Genomic DNA, 5,839 nt, shown 5'->3' with positions numbered 1-5,839 from the left:
GGGGGACAGAAGTCATATTTCCCCCTGTAGTTTTCCATCTTATATTTTGTGACCAGTGTAATAAAGCAACAGCCCCCATTTCTACTTTGATAAGGACTGTAATATAAGAGCATGTGATTAAAAGACAACCACCCCATTCAGCAGTGTATGAATCATTTTCACTAACGGATAAGTGTTTTTGATTGCAAGCTGTAATGTAGAGGACCTTCCCGCCAGCTGTTGCCATACTGAGTTTTTCAGCACCATTGTCTTATACGTGTTTCTTATATTTGTATGAACAGAATGCACTAATTAACTGTCCAAATAAAAAGCACAAAGGTAATAATGTCGATAAGCTGATGGAAGCAACCACAATGAAAATAATGCGAAGTTGTGTTTTCAACATACACCGTCTTCTGCAATCACTTCAAAAAAAAGCATGACAACTGAACGAATGTTTATAAGAGAACTATTATACTGAAATATAAAAACTTATATTTATCATTTTTAAAGAAAAAAAACTGTGTGTTTACAGAAAAATAGATTCAAAGCACATACTTGCTCTCCCTATTAGTATGCAAAGAGGAAAATTATACTGCTCAAGTCATGCTGCCATATCTTATTTGCCATCTTTCTGTTTGTTTGTTTTTTTTTCTCCCTTCCATTATATTTGTTGTGGTTACACTTTATTAGCTGGGATTGTGTTCGGTACTTTTAAGAGACCCTTCAAACGTATTTTTGAAATACTGATGTCAACCACCACCCACTTTATTTCCCTCCTTAAATTGATTTGTTTTTTTTCCCCCAGAACGAACACTGAACAATCACAAATCTTGCAGCAGAGATGCTTGATTGTTTTTCATAGTGATCTAAAGAAAACAACACCTGATTGCAGCAAACTAAAATATGTGTCCATCTTTTTATATTCAGTCTGGGACTAGAGTGTTCTGTTGTATCGTGTTTCACATTTCTCCAATTAACACTGACTGTTCTCAGATAACATCGTTTCACACTAATGCACAACGGCCCCGTTTATAACTCAGTGGGATACTATTTAAATACCTAAGATACAATTGCACAGCTTTGTTTTGCAATTCAATCCACGCCACTTGTCGATATATATTCACATTTGTTCATGGCTTTTTCATTTTAGCCACTGTGTATAAATTTAATATTGTCAGACAGTTATAGCCACTGAGGCCCGGTTGCATCCTGAGTTATCGATATATATATACATACAATGGCCATCATTTTCACTCCTTTCTCTCAGTCACTCAATATCTCGATCCAAATGTGCCTATTATATGGAAACATATCCAAATTCCCAGGTGTTATTCTGCCAGCAGCAGCAGGTCTCATGTTTAAAATGTACACACAGAAAATGTTGGCGATGATAAAAAAAAAAAAAAACTGTTGCAAGATTAGGTCCTTTTCTGATACACGCCGTCTCCGCCAGTGTTCTGTACTTTTTATACTTGCAGCTCTTCACTAATGATCTTTGAAGTAATGGAAGTCAACAGTGTCGCCAAGCCTTGTTGTATAATATTCAAAGTCAAGACTTGTTTACAATTCAACTGTGGCTATTTTACATTGCCTCATGGAAAAGTAAACATTCATGGATTTCATTAGGAAATGGGTTTATTTTTGTCCTGTTTAGCTTCTGTGCATTTTTTTTTTTGTCTTGTTTTGTACTTAAAAGGGGGTTTCATTGAATGACACTGGAGAACCAGCGTTTACAAAGATGTGTTGTTCTCGGAGAATGTGAAGCTCTGCTGGGTTTGCTTTTGTGTCTGGAACAAATGTGTTTACATATATCATGTTAGCTTCCTTTGTTAGCCGCTTACTGTTCTTTGACTCCCCACTGCTGTGGTGCAGAAAGAGTCCGATGAAACTGCAGAAACTCAGTCCAGAGGCACTGAACTCCTTCTGTCACAAGCCCACATCCATATTTGGCTTCTTCTTTTTTTTAAATCTTTTATAAGTGATGGCATTTCTCCCTCAGAAAGACAAAGCAGAGTTTAATCTGCTGCCAAATTCACTTGTTCATCAGAACTGCAATGAGGCTATTCAGTTATTTTTTACATAACCGCTCATAAATACCAGTATACCTCTACAGAAAGCCATTCATTCCAAAAGGAAATAAATAGTATACACTAAATATGCTTGTCATGAAATATATTTATGCATTATAAACTTAACTATGATTAACTTATAAATATCAAATATTTTATGTCGCAAGTAACCTTTTCAAATTATAATTTTCAAAGTGAGTCGGATTTTCTTCATTGCTCACAGAGAATTAATGAGGAAAAGTACATTTGGCAGGCGCGATGCTCGTTAAATCAGCATCGGCATGCGACTCGGGTACTGTGAGTGTGACTGCAAATGTCTGTGAGAAGAGACGAAACAAGAACACGTGAGCTGGAGGTGTCGTGCACACTTTTCAAACTTATCTCATGCAACACAAAATCAGTCAAAGGAGAACGAAATGGCTTTTTTTTGGCTGTTCAAGCTACTTTTTTTTTTTTTTTCCTGTCGTCTGTAACCTCTGCAAGATCCCCCCCAGGGAAATCTGAAAACTACTGTTCTCAGTAGTTAAAACTCTAAATATGAAAATGACACAGTAATGATACTTATGCAATTGCTAAACATTAAATGAAGAGTTGTTTATTTCCTCCCAACAACAGAATGATTTATTTTCTCTCAGTGGAATGTTTTTCCCTTCTTTTTGAAATTCCAACTCTAATTATGTACATAAGCCCCATATAAAGAATATTCAGTGCCAACATGTATTCAGTTGTTGAACTTGGCCTCCTTAGACAATGTGCATGCTTGTGCCAAAGTGGCAGAGAGTCTGGTAGTCTGCCCTCATTTCACCTGATTAGTGCATCTGCCACATGCTTCATTTGTTTCTTAGGATGTAATTTGGAGATAAAAGCCACCACCAGCATGTTGCATTTCTGGTTTCTTTCCATTCCGTTCCTATGAGACACATACTGTATGGGTTCTTCTTGCCACTGCTCCTCTTTTCTCCCAGGTTGTTTACATACCTCTCTTGGTCTCTGACTTGCATGCTGAATAATTTCCAAACCAGGTGTTGGACATGATATTGTCGTCATACTGTGGTTTGTGAAATGCTTTGTAATGGATTGCCTTAACTGAAGATTAATAAAATATTGACAACTTTGGCAGAATACAGGGTGAGTTTTTTTTGTGTCACTACGAGATGAAGCTGCTTTGTAAATACAAGTAATGAGCATGACACTCACATTATATTTTACGATAACCTTGTTAGTGAAGTCCAGTTTTCAGTCTCCTCTAAGCTCTGCTTTTAATCTCCTAACAAGTCCTGAGGGACAAATCTGATCTTTTAGCCGTTAAATGCTCCACTATGTTCTCCAAGTAGTTGTTAGCTGAAACCCAGAGAAACAACATTTTGTGAATCTGTTAGGACCTTATCTATCCATCCTCCTCTTCTTTCAGTCCACAGCTCTGCTCAGAGCAGAGAAAAGAAAACTTGCAGTTTGCCTCAAGTCCAACTAACAGTGAAACAAAGTGCATTGCTTAAAGTTGTCACACAATAATGATGCAAGAAGGAGAAAAAGGTTAAATTTAGTTGTCATTATTAAAGCTGGACATCATCCGATAGGGAAAAGTTTTTTTTTCCTCATTATTGAACATTACAAACATACAGCTGGTGGGCCTACGGTCACTATTCTTGTGTAGAACAATTATTGTATATTAATCAGTAGAGATATAAGGAAGTTAAGACAGTAAATGACACATAAAAAAGCAGTATTAACACTGACAATGTTGTCGCAGTTATCTGAACTAACATCCAAACAGAATGATTGGAAGCAATATCAGATTGGACTCAATAGAACTAAATCAGCCATTAAAAATATAACCACATACATTACAATTTCTGTTTTCCATTAGAGTGAAGTCTTCTATGTACAAGTTAAATTCAACCAGTAAAATATTAATGTTCAGGAAGGACTTAAAGAATCCGACTTTGTTAACGGGAAAGTCACCAACTACAAGTAAAATAGTTAATTCAAAGGTTTGTTAATGTAATCAAATTTAGTAATCAGACTGAGCGTGACTGTTCGAGCCTAGAAAGGCCAGTCTTCGTGTAAATAAGTGTACATATGTGCAGTAATTTACCAAAGATTAGGTGTATTGCTGCCGTCTCACATGAGCCAGCGCCTGTGTTAATGAAATCATGTACAGATCATTTACAGTCTACAGTGCAAATGAATAAACATCTGTGACACCTGTACAGGGCAAAACCAGACATTGTCCGCATGTTAGTACCACTGTAGTTCTGCAACATGATGTCAAAACTACTACTAACTTTGAGAACTGACACCAGGAGACAGTGGGCAGAGCCATGAAGTTGCTCATACAGTCCAAACTTTCCTGTCAACAGCTACTTTTCTCTGGCAGTGGCCACCACACATAACACACTGTGCAGTGATAGTCCTCCTCCAACAGACATCACAGCACCAGTGGTGACTGTCGACGGCATATAAAGACTCTGTGGTTATGTAATACAAACTTTCTCTGAAATGAAAAACCAAACTAAACCCGACCAACAGTTCAATCATCCCTGGATAGCTTTTTTCATTCACATCCCCGCTGGGTTGTCTGTTTCACTTTGTTGTGCATATGGACACATTTCTACACATCTCTGTTTCTGTGGCCCTGGAGGAGAGGATGAGCTTCAGTGCATGTGTGACTGTATGTGGCTATTTGGCCAGCCTTCTGCCATGCCCTCCATCAGTGGTAATTTGATTTTCTGTCTGTTTGCGCAGGTGCCTGCACCAGTGCTTTAACAAGTTACCTTCCATGGCAGTTTTTTCCTAAAGTACTGTGCCTAAGGGTCTTGGAGGTAGGCCCAACTGATTTTCTCTTTGCCCACTCACAATGTGATTTCTGGCTGCGCTACTGGATTACTGGCTTTTTAGAGCTTTGCTGAAAACAGCTGCCTGCTGTGGCAGAAAACAAGAGAGCAGTGAGTGTGATCCAAAACGCTTCAGCTTGGACAGCTGAAAATGACATGAAACTCACTAGAACTCTCCCCAAACCCAAGAAGAGCTGCAGGTTCTGGGGGCAACTTTCTGTAGTTTCACCACTACTATGATGCTTTTCATGTTGTCATCACTCCCAATTTTATCATTAAAAATATTAATGACATCTGCTTTATAGTGGACTCCACCTATGATTCTGGGATTGTTTGTATTTAGCTAGTTAGCATATTTCAGTCATTAGCATGTGCCAGGTTCACCGTCATTCTTGCTCCCACTGCCCTCTTTCCTCACAAACGTGCACAGCATTGAATGGATCAGTTTGAGCCACTCTGTTTCCAGTTTGCAGAGCAAGAACTGTGTACAAACGCAGGATTTGTTTTTGCATCCTGCACCTTCAACTCCCAGTTCTCACCGAGAGTACTCCATCTGTTTAGCATTGCTCTACTATAACACTGAATGTGTCATTTGATGAAAAAAGTATGAAAACTGGTGCAGCAAAACAAGATACATGAATAATCATGAATGTAAAAAAAAAAAATCCCTTCGCTTTTATTGTCAAAACATAGCCCCTACATTATTCTCAATGCAATAATACATCATTGCTTTGAGATTTGGGGATGTTATGCTAGTGGTGGCTAATGTAGCCTCAAAGCTAATTCATGTTTTCTGCATCCATGTGTCCTCAAGAGTAAGCGTGATGTAATTTTCGTCAATCGCTCAGGTCTACCAGGGTCCGTCGTGACTGTGTGGAGTATCTGGACTGCAAGCACACAGACTATCAGGACAACAAATCGTACTCAGAACAAATGCTTGTTATGAGTAGATAG

The sequence above is a fragment of the Stegastes partitus genome, unplaced genomic scaffold (assembly GCF_000690725.1).
Source record: "Stegastes partitus isolate 25-593 unplaced genomic scaffold, Stegastes_partitus-1.0.2 Scaffold24, whole genome shotgun sequence".
Taxonomy (NCBI): Eukaryota; Metazoa; Chordata; class Actinopteri; family Pomacentridae; genus Stegastes; species Stegastes partitus.
Note: the sequence above shows the minus strand (reverse complement) of the source record.